Genomic DNA, 13,984 nt, shown 5'->3' on the forward strand with positions numbered 1-13,984 from the left:
GGTCCTGCGCGCACACACCATCTATACGGAACGGACGCCGCTGAGGTCTGCAGGTGAGTATAAGCATTTTTTTTATTTTTTTTATTTTTTTTAAACATTCTATCTTTTACTATAGATGCTGCATAAGCAGCATCTATAGTAAAAAGTTGGTCACACTTGTCAAACACTATGTTTGACAAGTGTGACCAACCTATCAGTCAGTTTTCCAAGCGATGCTACAGATCGCTTGGAAAACTTTAGCATTCTGCAAGCTAATTACGCTTGCAGAATGCTAAAAAAAACGCGAAAAAAACGGAAAAAAAACGCAAAAAAAAATGCGGATTTCTTGCAGAAAATTTCCGGTTTTCTTCAGGAAATTTCTGCAAGAAATCCGGACGTGTGCACATACCCTTAAAGCACTAAACTTTATCAGTACGCACAAGAGACATATGTATCCTGGCAAAACAAAGTAAAAAAGCACACCACTTGTTTTTTGTAAGCAGCTTAAACACAGCTTAAACTTGGCATAAAAAAACTCATCAAAAACGCGTGGGAATATGGCCTAAGTGTATGTGCCTACAATATCTTTTTCAGGTGGGTCTGCTCTGAATTTCTGAAAAAGCATCTTGACAACATTGAAAGAATTAATATATGCATTTCTATATAAAAAAGATTTTGTGTACATACAGGTGCCTCTCACAAAATTAGAATATCATCAAATAGTTAATTTATTTCAGTTCTCCAATACAAATAGTGAAATTCATGTATTATATAGAGTCCTTACAGAGGGATCTATTTCAAGTGTTTATTTCTGTTAATGTTGATCATTATGGCTTACAGCTAATGAAAACCCCAAAGTTATTATCTCAGTAAATTAGAATACTTTATAACACCAGCTTGAAAAATGATTTTAAAACCCGAAATGTTGGCCTACTAAAATGTATGTTCAGTAAATGCACTCAATACTTGGTCGGGGCTCCTTTTGCATCAATTACTGTATCAATGTGGCGTGGCATGGAGGAGATCAGTCTGTGGGACTGTTGAGGTGTTATGGAAGCCCAGGTTGCTTTGATAGCAGCCTTTAGTTCGTCTGCATTGTTGGGTCTGGTGTCTCTTATCTTCCTCTTGACAATACCCCATAGATTCTCTATGGGGTTAAGGTCAGGCGAGTTTGCTGGCCAATTATGTACAGTGATACTGTTGTTTTTAAACCAGGTATTGGTACTTTTGGCAATGTGGACAGTTGCCAAGTCCTACTGTAGAATGAAATTTCCATCTCCAAAAAGCTTGTCAGGAGAGGGAAGCATGAAGTGCTCTAAAATTTCCTGGTAGACGGCTTCGCTGACTTTGGTCTTGATAAACCACAGTGGACCTACACCTGCAGATGACATGGCTCCCTAAACCATCACTGATTGTGGAAACGTCACACTAGACCTCAAGCAGCATTGATTGTGTGCCTCTCCACTCTTCCTCCAGACTCTGAGGGTATGTTCCCACGCTCAGTAAACGCTGCGGGTTGGACGCTGCGCACATCCACAGCGTTCCACCCGCAATGGGCAGATATTACAGCATAGTGGATGGGATTTCAAGAAATCCCATCTCTACAATGCGTGCACGGACACCTGCTTCCTTGCAGAGATGGACATGCGGAACGTCTTTCCAGACCGCAGCATGTCTATTTATCTTGCGGAGACGCTCAGTCTCCGCAAGATAAATATCACCCGTCCAATGTACTGGGCATGGTGATTCCGCACAGTTCAATGAACACATACGGAATGACCTGTGTTCAAAAGCCGGCTGCGCTTTGGATGGAACAGACGTGCTGCGTCCAAAGCGCTGCCGGTTACTGACTGGGGATGTAGCCTGGGACGTTGATTTCCCAATGAAATTCAAAATTTACTTTCATCTGAAAACAACACCTTGGACCACTGAGCAACAGTCCAGTTTTTTATTCTCCTTGGCCCAAGTAAGAGGCTTCTGCTGCTATCTATCGGTCATGAGTGGCTTGACACAAGGAATGTGACACTTGTAGCCCATGTCCTGGATACGTCTGTGTGTGGTGGCTCTTGAAGCAATGACTCCAGCAGCAGTCCACTCCTTGTGAATCTCCCCAAAATTTTCGAATGGCCTTTTTTAAATCTTTCAAGGCTGCGGTTATCCCGGTTGCTTGTGCACCTTTTTCTACCACACTTTTTCCTTCCACTCAACTTTCCATTAGTATGCTTGGATACAGCACTCTGTGAACAGCCAGCTTCTTTAGCGATGACCTTTTGTGGCTTACCTTCCTTGTGGAGTGTGTCAATGACTGTCTTCTGGACATCTGGCAAGTCAGCAGTCTTTCCGATGATTGTGGAGCCTACTGAAAGAGACTAAGGGACCTTTTTGAATGCTTTTTGTTATTCTAATTTAAAGAGATAGTGACTTTTGGGTTTTCATTGGCTGTAAGCCATAATCATCAACATTAACAGAAATCAACACTTGAAATAGACCACTCTGTTTGTAAGGACTCTATATAATATATGAGTTTCACTTTTGTATTGAAGAACTGAAATAAATTAACTGTTTCATGATATTCTAATTTTGTGAGAAGCACCTGTAGTCAGTATCAACAAGTAAACATTTATATCCAGGTATCTTAAAGGTGATATCTTTGATTAAGTCGTTTCTTTTTGTCTCCATCATGTCCAGATGCCATAATGACTTTTCACATTGACAACTCTTCTCTGTAGATTTCCCTCCGCTCTTCTGCAGCAAATCCCAACTGTTCTCCACTGTTTTCCCTTACACTCTATCTCCACACTGTCCCCCATCATGCTAACCTCTCTGCATACTGTGCCTCCATTTCATCCTTCCTCCTTTCCATATCCATTCTGTGTCCCTTTTCACACTGTGCTCTCACACTGCCCAGCACTTTGTTCTCTCCAACCTGTACCCCTACACAGTATCATGGTCACCACAGCCGCCCATACAGTATATCCACAACAGTGCTCAAATGTACACTATGATGTCAACCATAACCCCCTAGGTAGTATGATATTCATCACAGCTCTCCATTGTATAATATGGTCACCACCACAGCCCCTAATATATAGTATGATGTCCATCACAGCCCCCCATTATATAGTATGGTCACCACCACGGCCCGTTATATATAGTACAGCCTTCTATATACAGTATAATGTCCCCAGCAGTCTCCTATATAATATGTCCCCACCAGCCCCTTGTGATGTTCAACACAGTCAGCCCCTTGTAATGTCACCACAGTCAGCCCCTCTTGTAATATTACCACAGCCAGCCCCTCATAATGGCCCCATAGCCAGTCCCACATAATGTCCCACAGCTACCTCCCTCATAATGTCCCCACAACCAGCCCCTATTGTGATAGCCATCATTTATTGACAAAGTAAAATAAGAAAAACAAGAAATGCTTATACTCACCGAATCCAGCGCAGCCTCTCTCTGTTCTTCTGTCTGGTGATGGAACGATGACGTCGCTGCATTGCGCCTTCTGACATCTCTTGAGTGCACCGTCTCCTTCAGTGTTCTGTGGGTAGCTGATTACAGATCCTCTACTCCTATCCTGGGTGGCCCTCAGAGGGATTACATTTTTGTTTGTAAGATAAGAATACAATTGAGTGCAGGGAGGAAGCAACAGTTGTGGCACAGGCAGAGAGAGGAGTGAGTGGTGTTAGTGACTGACACTGCTCCCCTCAGTGCCTGCGCGTGGGCTTTCACTGTGCTGAATGTCGGTGGCTGAAGTGTAGAGACCGCAGGTAAAGAAGGATGCAGGGACAAATGGGAGCCAGAAAGCAAACAGCGTTTTTAACTTTTCTTTTAACTTCCAACCCAAAAATATGACAACAGTTTTCCACACAGGGAACTTGAGTACAAGTATACAATATCACAGTAAATCCTAACTACTATATAGGAGGCCTGAACTATACCCGAAGAACGCGGCCGCGCCTCACTAGTACCTCTCCTACTAAGGTAAAGTCAACAACGTTCACTTATCAGTGCTGTCTCAGCGATGTAGTCCCGGTGGTGAGGCTCCATCAGCGACGTAGTCCTAGTGGTGAGGGAAGGCGGCGTCCTCCGACGTCGAACCCAGGTGTAGATTCGAGTCCAGAATGTCTTTTGCGGTGCTGCGTTACCTCCCGCAGGCGGGCGTTGATCCGGGGTAACCGTTTCCACGTCCAGAGAGGAGTCTTTTGGAGGAGAATTAGCAGAATTATCAGTATCAGTCACAGCTAAGAAAAACCCAGGAGGATCCGGAGCACTCTGTGGCAAGATGCTCCCGGGGAGCGCGGTAATACTGTCCCTGAGCTGATCAGCACTACCCCTCTGCCTGGGGGGTCGCTGACGACGAATGCGCCTCTTTTTGGGGGCTCTGGTAATTGCCCGCAGTGTCTGTTGCACGTTTTCCCCCTACTTCCAGCAAGTCTCACTGCGGCCTGCACACACACGACAACTGCGCTGCAGTTTCCTCTCCTCAGAGTTTTCCCGCGCTTCTCTGTCCCTGCTTTCGCGCGTTTTGCTTTTTATCCTCTCCTCTCCCTGCGTCACTCTGCCTCCTGTCACATGAGCCTGGCTTCCCATGCGCCCCTCAAATCTGTCCCCCGGAACCCCGACTCCCGGCAACAATGGTTCCACCCGTCTGCACAGCTCACCAGGTCCCTGTCCCCTACATTCCCCCACCCTGTATGCTCGCCAGTCCCCGGGCGAGGCCTTCGCACTGACAGGTCGCCCATCTGACGGGTTGTTCCACACTTGGGTCTGTCTAGTGTGTAAGTCAGGACTGTAGCGAGTTGGGGGTCTACCGGCAGTAGAACGTTCAGAACGTCGTGGCTCGGGTCCTTGTGTAGGGGGTGTTGGGGGAATGTCGTCAGCGGAAGGGTGACTGGTCAGGGGTAGTGTAGTAGTCAAGATAGGGGGAGTATTTTGACGCCGGTCTTCTTCTTCATCATCTTCTTCATCCCACCAATGGTTGTTGCGGGACTCAGTCGTAGGTGGCTCTTCCCTGATTGCGGATTCCGGGGTGTCCGAGTCAACAGAGCGACACAACCGGAGCATGTTGCGATGAAGAATGCGAGTACCTGTACTTCCGGGGGCCTCAGACTGCACTTCATATACAGGTCCATGTGGGTCTATACGGCGAAGCACCCGATAGGGTGTTTTTTTCCCAACGATGGTCTAACTTGTTTTGCGGTCTTTGCTCTCGAACGAGTACTCGATCACCTGGCCGGAACTCTGGGGGTTTTGCTGTAGGGGTGCTCCGATGCTCCACTTCCCGAATTCGAGTGTGTACCAGTCGGTGTAAGGTCTGCAGCCGATGCTGATGATCACGCACCCACGAAGCCATCCCTGTTCGGGGGCCTTCTTCCTCCGAAGACAGTTCCAGATCTGTCATGCCTTTTCCTGGGCGCCCAAAGACCACTTCATACGGGGTGCGTCCTGTGACTTGATGAACTCTATTGTTGTAGACCCACACTAGGTCAGACACATACTCCGGCCAGCGGGCCTTCTGATCTTGTTCTAGCGCACGCAGCATTTGAAGCAAAGTCCGGTTAAACCGCTCACAAGCCCCATTTCCCTGGGGGTGATACGGTGTGGTGCGTGACTTATCAATGCCGTAGAGGCGATGCAGCTCTTCCATGACTTTGCCCAAGAAACAGGCGCCTTGATCCGAATGTATTCGCCTCGGACAGCCGTAAACTTGAATAAAGTTCTTACAGATAGCGCTCGCCGCCGACTCAGCTGTCTGATCACGGGTAGGGGTGACTACCGCGAATTTTGAAAAATGATCTACCATAACGAGGCAGTGTTCGTAGCCTTGATGCGCTGCTCCAATGGTAATGTAGTCTATCATTAATACTTCAAAAGGGGCAGACGTCGTGATGCTCTGCACAGGCGCCCTTTCCTCCGTTGACTTGGTTAGCTCACATTGTCGACATTGTCTACAAGCAGTTTGTACTTCCGCAAGCAGCCGAGGATGATAGAACCGAGTTCGCAGCCACTTAAACGTCCTCTTCACTCCGAAGTGTGCCCCGGACTCATGAGCTTCTTTAGCAACTGCGGCCACCACGGGCCCTGGTAAGACCATCTGCCAGGTCGGCTCGGAATCTGCCTGAGCCATGGTTAAGTGGCATAAGAGCCCGTCCTGAAGAGTTAGGCGCTCCCACTGCCGCAGAAGAAGGTTCAGGTCTGACGGGAGAGTTTGTCCAGGGGTTCTCACGGGCAAGAGACCATTCGTTATCCACTGTCGCAATGGAGCTAGTTCCTGGTCTTCCTGTTGCAGCCGTATCCATTCGTCCCGACTCTGAACCAACAGTCCTGTAGCCGTTCCGTTCCCGGTCTGTTCCCGGCTCACAGCCGTCCGAGCAGCGCCCCCGATGGCGTAGGGGATTTCTACTCCCTCCAGCTCCTCATCTCGGTTAGTTCTTGGGGGGTTCTTCCGCAGACGAGATAACGCGTCAGCATGAACATTCTCCGCTCCTCGCTTGTAGAGGATACGGTATCTGTACTTGGCCATCCGGGCTACCCAGCGCTGTTCCAGGGCACCCAATTTCGCATTTTCCAGATGTGCCAATGGGTTGTTATCCGTGCGTATCAGGACCTCGGAACCGGCCAGGTACTCAGCGAACCGCTCCGTCATAGCCCACACCACGGCCAGCAGCTCCACCTTGAAAGAACTATAATTGTCCGGGTTCAACTCAGAGTCATGAAGAGACCGACTCGCATAGGCGATCACTCTCTCCCGCCCATCCTGAACCTGAGACAACACAGCCCCCAATCCCTGAGAGCTGCCGTCGGTGTGTAGGATGAACGGTTGCGAAAAGTCCGCATAAGCCAACACCGGCGGCTCCATGAGAGCTGTCTTCAAGTCCCGGAACGCTGCTTCTTGTGGCTCCTGCCATTGTATCTTCTTTCCCCGTTCCTTGGGGGAGCTTCCTTTCAGCAGGACTTGTAGATTGTGAGAACGGCGAGCAAAGTTCTTCACGAAGCGCCGGTAGTACCCAGCGAGGCCCAAGAACGCCCGTACATCCTTGGCGGTCTCCGGTGTGGGCCACTCCTGGATTGCGGCAATCTTCTCCTGCGATGGCCGGACTCCTTCGGCGGACACCACATGCCCCAGGTACTCGATCTGTTCCCGGAACAAGTGACACTTCTGGGGCTTCACCTTAAGCCCGTATTTCAGCAACCGGTCTAGTACCTGCTCCAGTCGGCACAGATGTTCCTCGAATGTTGGAGCATAGATGATGATGTCATCCAGATAAATGAGAGTGGCCTCGAAGTTCAAATCCCCCAGACACCGCTCCATTAATCGTTGGAAGGTGCCTGGAGCGTTGGCCAGCCCAAACGGCATTCGATTGAACTCGAATAGTCCCATGGGAAGAATAAACGCTGTCTTAGGACGATCTGCTTCTGTCATCGGGACCTGCCAGTATCCGCTGGCTAGGTCTAAGGTGGAAAAATATTTGGCCCGACCCAGCACGGAGAGAGACTCCTCGATACGGGGAAGTGGATAAGAGTCTCGGACGGTGCATGCATTTAGCTTACGATAGTCCACACAGAACCGGAGCGTGCCGTCCTTTTTCCGCACCAGCACGATCGGGGCAGCCCACGGGCTCTGACTCTCGCGGATCACTCCCTTTTGTAGCATCTGGCCTAACAACGTCTTTACTTCCTGGTACATCTGCGGGGGAATCTGTCTGTACCGCTCCCTGATGGGCACTGTATCTCCGGTCGGAATTCCATGTTCGATGGCCGTGGTACAGCCAAAATCATCTTCATGTTGTGCGAACACTTTAGCATAATGTCCAAGGAGTCGCTGCACTTGTGAGATCTGTGATGGATCCAGGCCCGACAATTCCGTCCGCATGTGCTCCAGAATAGTTTGACCCTTTCGAAACGCTATTGGCTCAGGATCCTGCGTAGACCGGACACTGACCATCCAGGGATCAGGGGAATCCACCGTTAACTGCAAAGTATCTGGAGGGGGCATCACTTCTAAAGGTCGTAACACTTTGGCCATCTCACTTCGGACCCATAGCACGACATCGTGTTCGTCCACATTCACACATCGCACTGGTACGGCCCCATTTTTAACAGTAGCCAGGGATCGGGCCACCAGCAGTCCTGTGGGCAAAGGGGATGTAAAGGTGGGCTCAATCTGTACTTGTACTCCTTCTAGAGGGATGCGAGCTCGTATGGGCAGGGATATAACAGTCTGTCCTGGGGGGAACGTCACCTTTGCTGTCGGGGAAGTAATTACTCTCCCTAGTATGTCTCCCTCCTGACAGGTCTCTTGTACTCGGACTTCCCTCACTAACTGTCTGAACACGGAGCCCTGAGGTGTACTGGTCCCCCACTGATTGAGTGTCTCTTGCGTAGTCTCCCCTAACAGAAAACTGCCAAAATCTTTCAATACGTTCATCCCCAAGGTCACAGTATGTTGTGGGCCGGGATCTCCCCGTGTTAACACAACCCCCCGGCGGCCCAGGTCCTTCCCACATAAAGATATTTGCATCCAGGTGACCCCTTCCACTGGGATGGGCAGCTGATTGGCGGCCTGTAACCGAATTACGGGACCCCATTGGGGTCTGACTGTCAAAGGAAAGTGTTTTCTAAAATAAGCCTCGGGCATAGTCGTGACTTGGGACCCGGTGTCCACCAGACAACGGACAGCCCGCCCTTCAAACTCTGCCCAAACCAGGGGGCAGCTGGCAACCAAATTTCCGGGACTTTCACCACCCATCCGCGGGGACTCTGGCTCCGAGCGTCGTCCCCTTAGCTCGGAGCCCTCTAGTTTAACGCCTGATGGGACGAGGCCCTCCCTCTCCGGGGGCACTCCCGTGCGAAATGTCCTGCCTCCCCGCAACCATAGCAAGCACCGGGGACCGGATAATATCCTGGACGAGCGCCACGAGCTGGACTCCCAGACCCTTGCCCCCGGGGTAGCTCCCTTGGGCTTCGCGCATTCTTTTTAACTTCAGCCAGTTCGTCCCTGATTTGTTTGAGCTCCTGCCGCATCTCCTGAACCCACGACGGCTCACCCCCTCCTGGTGCAGCAGTCTGGATAACCCGAGTCTCTCCTGTCAGGACCGTCACCCCCCTCTCTTGCTCCCGGGTGCGGGCCTCATTGCCTATGTCGGAGAAAGTCAGGCGCGGGTCGACCCGCACTCGTTCACGTAGAGCCTGTTTGGTCAACTCATCTCGCAGTCCCGTCACCAGTTGGTCGCGCAGGGTCACGTCAACATGTCCCATCCCCATACCATCTTTCCGCACGATTGCAATGTTTAGCTCTTGCAGAGCATTCATGTACTGAGTGACAGTCTCGCCTTCTTTTTGTCGCCGTCCAAACAACCGGGCCCGCAACTCTCCCACGTCGGTGGGATCCCCGTGCGTCCCCTCTAACACATTTAACACCCCGGTAAAAGTATTCCGCTCTGTGGGGGGTCTCAACATCACTGAATCTCGGGCCTCTCCGTCTAAGGCCATAATGGCCACCTCTGCTTCCAGGGCCGGGGTCATAGGATGCATCCTCAGCAGCCCCCGCATCCTTTCAGTCCAACTCCACAACAACATGTTGCTCCCATTAAACTTGGGCAGGTTATTCAACATGGCCCCCAATGAGAGAGACGCTCTCGGGCCAGCCCCATCCTCCATATCTTCTGGCTCCCTCTTTGGATCCTGCATCCTGCCGACTACGCCAAATGTAGAGACCGCAGGTAAAGAAGGATGCAGGGACAAATGGGAGCCAGAAAGCAAACAGCGTTTTTAACTTTTCTTTTAACTTCCAACCCAAAAATATAACAACAGTTTTCCACACAGGGAACTTGAGTACAAGTATACAATATCACAGTAAATCCTAACTACTATATAGGAGGCCTGAACTATACCCGAAGAACGCGGCCGCGCCTCACTAGTACCTCTCCTACTAAGGTAAAGTCAACAACGTTCACTTATCAGTGCTGTCTCAGCGATGTAGTCCCGGTGGTGAGGCTCCGTCAGCGACGTAGTCCTAGTGGTGAGGGAAGGCGGCGTCCTCCGACGTCGAACCCAGGTGTAGATTCGAGTCCAGAATGTCTTTTGCGGTGCTGCGTTACCTCCTGCAGGCGGGCGTTGATCCGGGGTAACCGTTTCCACGTCCAGAGAGGAGTCTTTTGGAGGAGAATTAGCAGAATTATCAGTATCAGTCACAGCTAAGAAAAACCCAGGAGGATCCGGAGCACTCTGTGGCAAGATGCTCCCGGGGAGCGCGGTAATACTGTCCCTGAGCTGATCAGCACTACCCCTCTGCCTGGGGGGTCGCTGACGACGAATGCGCCTCTTTTTGGGGGCTCTGGTAATTGCCCGCAGTGTCTGTTGCACGTTTTCCCCCTGCTTCCAGCAAGTCTCACTGCGGCCTGCACACACACGACAACTGCGCTGCAGTTTCCTCTCCTCAGAGTTTTCCCGCGCTTCTCTGTCCCTGCTTTCGCACGTTTTGCTTTTTATCCTCTCCTCTCCCTGCGTCACTCTGCCTCCTGTCACATGAGCCTGGCTTCCCATGCGCCCCTCAAATCTGTCCCCCGGAACCCCGACTCCCGGCAACAATGGTTCCACCCGTCTGCACAGCTCACCAGGTCCCTGTCCCCTACATTAGGAAGGGTCCAGGAGGCCGCAGGCCTTCAGCCATGTCACATTTTTCCCAAAGTGCGCCCCTGTTGGGAAGGCAGGAGGTAGCATCCTAGGCTGGTGCCTACCCTGACTAACCCTTGTCCCGACCCTGCGAGAATTCATCACTGCAGTAAAATAAAGTTTAGGGAGCACCAAGTGGCAGTGCTGAGTGATGGGGGATGTTATGAGTGAGGTTAGGTTCATTTGTTGTTTTCTCACAATGCCTGCTTTTTGTCATTTTTATTTATCTTGGGAGTAGTTCATAGATGGACTCATGTATGACAGAAGTAAGCCCTATTGGCATACACACATTCATCACTGAGGATACATAAAATCAGGGTGCTGCACTTTTATACACCTAAAACAAACAGATACCATTACCTGGCATGATGATGTTTTACGCCAGCACAAATTCTAAAAATGGTTGTTGTTATTTTCCTACACTGACACTAGAGAGCGCTGAATCACCACAAACATAATATATAAAGAAGCCTGCACTGCTTAGGAATGCAACCCATTGCTGCAGGAAGGACACATATGTTCATTCCCTGGAGATTGTTTGATGCTCTGATAATGGTGTAGGTCTCAGCTTAGACCGGTGCTACAAAAGAAATGCTGAATGTGCTTTTATTCTGACACTACTTCCCATTTTCATCTGCACGAATAAAAGAAAGTGTTGAATCCCAGGTAATTTGATGCTTGGCTGAGACACTAAATTGCAGAACAAAGAAAGGCAAATCTACTTAAAAATGACGAATATCGTGATCTGTGCATAAAGGAAAGCCCTTAGTATAGTGGCAAACAATGATATTAAAGGGAGGGGGCCCTCTTCATTTTGCTATAAGTACAAAGCTGTACCAATAAGGCATCAAATGGTGCAAAATAGAGGCCTGACTCAGTAACTACAGAGGTATTGTTACTCTCTTCTATTCTCTGTTCTATGTAACTGGCGGCTACTCAAAATATTAAAAGATTGCTAAAGGGATATTTTTAAAATATAACATTTTAGCATAGCAAAAAAATGATGTTACAGTGTAACAAATTAAAGTGTTATGTCTGTGTCGCCCTAGAAATGTGAAGATAAAGTTTACAGTGAATTGAGAATAAATCGTCAGTCCGTAAATGCGCAAAAAGAGGCAATATTCTCTATGATATATTACAGAGTTTCTTACCTCATTTGTACCATTAATCTGTGAAAAAACAATGTAATTTGCTAAATAAACGTATTTAGGAATTTATAATGACATTTCTTTTAATGTTGTATTTTTTTTCTATTCTCAGAGGCAGGGCTGCCACCAGGAATTTCAGGGCCCCATACTGGCAACATTTTCGGACCCCCTTGAGACTCCGCCAATCCTCCACCCCAGCTCCACCTCCACCCCAGCTCCACCTCCACTCCAGCTTCGCCTTCACCCCTTGAACCTTTCACAGTCCCACCGCCCATTCCTGGAAAAATTCCCCTTCTGCACCATGTCCTCACCAATCACACAATAATAGGTCCCATCAAACACTAGATCACATACATAGCCAGCAGCTTTTGTTTTGGCCAAAAGATTTTTTAAGCCGCCGCCATGACAAGGTAGACTTTTTTGGCCGTGCCCTACTGTAACCTATAAAACATTTCTTAAAACATCCCATATTCTTTTTTTAGGTATATTTTTATTTATTTTTCTTTAAGGGAATGAGTCACATATATTTTTTAAGCTAATTGAAACCAGACTGTCATAATGTTTTATAATCTGTGTTTGATTGCAGATTATTGTATTCTATTTTCAGTACATTTATGGAAGTTCCTCTCTTGCCTGTTTAGAGATATGGACATAGGATTTATTATTATTAGTATTATTATTTATTATTAAAGTGCCATTTATTCCATGGCACTCTACATTTGAGGGGGTATACTTAAAAAAACAAGTACAGTAATCTTAACAATACAAGTCATGACTGGCACAGGAGGAGAGAGAACCCTGCCCGCAAAGGCTCACAATCTACAAGGGATGGGTGAGGATACAGTAGGTGAGGGTAGAGCTGGTCGTGCAGCAGTTTGGTGGTTACTGCTGGTTGTAGGCTTGTCGGAAGTGGTGGGTCTTCAGGTTCCTTTTGAAGGTTTCCATGGTATGCATTTATGCATGTATATATATATATCACTAGAAATTATAGGGGACTATTTGGGAGAGTTTTCTATACATGTTCTCATGTTTAGTGACATGCAGATGACATTGTGCAGGGAGGGGGAAGAGGTGAGCTGTGACACTACCTACTGTGAATGGTGGATTCTGTTATCTCTCATTCAAATTCTACTTGTAATAATGAGGTGAATGCTGAAAAGGGATCTCTTCTGGACGTGTCAGTCTATTAGAAAAGCAGTTTCTGTTTGTGTATTATTTTATGATCTATGGGATGACATAAAATTTAAAGTAAATTCTTAGGCTATGTTGAAGTTCAATAAACACCGAGATGATAACCCTACACGGGCCATGAAGGTATGAGCATAACAAAATACCAAAGAAGAACCCTCACACAAAAGCCAAAACATAAAAGAATATAACCTTTATTGATACATAAAACCAATGACAACAACACATAAGGCAGTAACCACTAGTACAGTAGCAACAGTGGGTCCCGCACGGGAAAACCCCCTCAATATAAACTGTAAAAAGCCAAAAGTAGGTACATAGATGCAGCTAGATATTGCTGTAAGCATACATGGGATACACAATAAGTACACATATAGAATAAACTGAATCAAAGTGATTATGTGCTTATTAGATAAGACATGTATCTATATGCAGTGGACTAACATGACCCCATGCAAAAGTGAAACAGTCAGCTGGACAGCCTAACAGAATACACTAATAAACACTGCATAAAAATATATAGACATAGTTACCAGTAGGGAGACCCCAGGAGACCCACCACACCCGACGCGCGTTTCGCACTGAAATGCTTCGTGCATTTCAGTGCGAAACGCGCGTCGGTTGTGGTGGGTCTCCTGGGGTCTCCCTACTGGTAACTATGTCTATATATTTTTATGCAGTGTTTATTAGTGTATTCTGTTAGGCTGTCCAGCTGACTGTTTCACTTTTGCATGGGGTCATGTTAGTCCACTGCATATAGATACATGTCTTATCTTATAAGCACATAATCACTTTGATTCAGTTTATTCTATATGTGTACTTATTGTGTATCCCATGTATGCTTACAGCAATATCTAGCTGCATCTATGTACCTACTTTTGGCTTTTTACAGTTTATATTGAGGGGGTTTTCCCGTGCGGGACCCACTGTTGCTACTGTACTAGTGGTTACTGCCTTATGTGTTGTCATTGGTTTTATGTATCAATAAA

The sequence above is a fragment of the Ranitomeya variabilis genome, chromosome 2, assembly GCF_051348905.1.
Source record: "Ranitomeya variabilis isolate aRanVar5 chromosome 2, aRanVar5.hap1, whole genome shotgun sequence".
In the NCBI taxonomy this organism is placed as follows: domain Eukaryota; kingdom Metazoa; phylum Chordata; class Amphibia; order Anura; family Dendrobatidae; genus Ranitomeya; species Ranitomeya variabilis.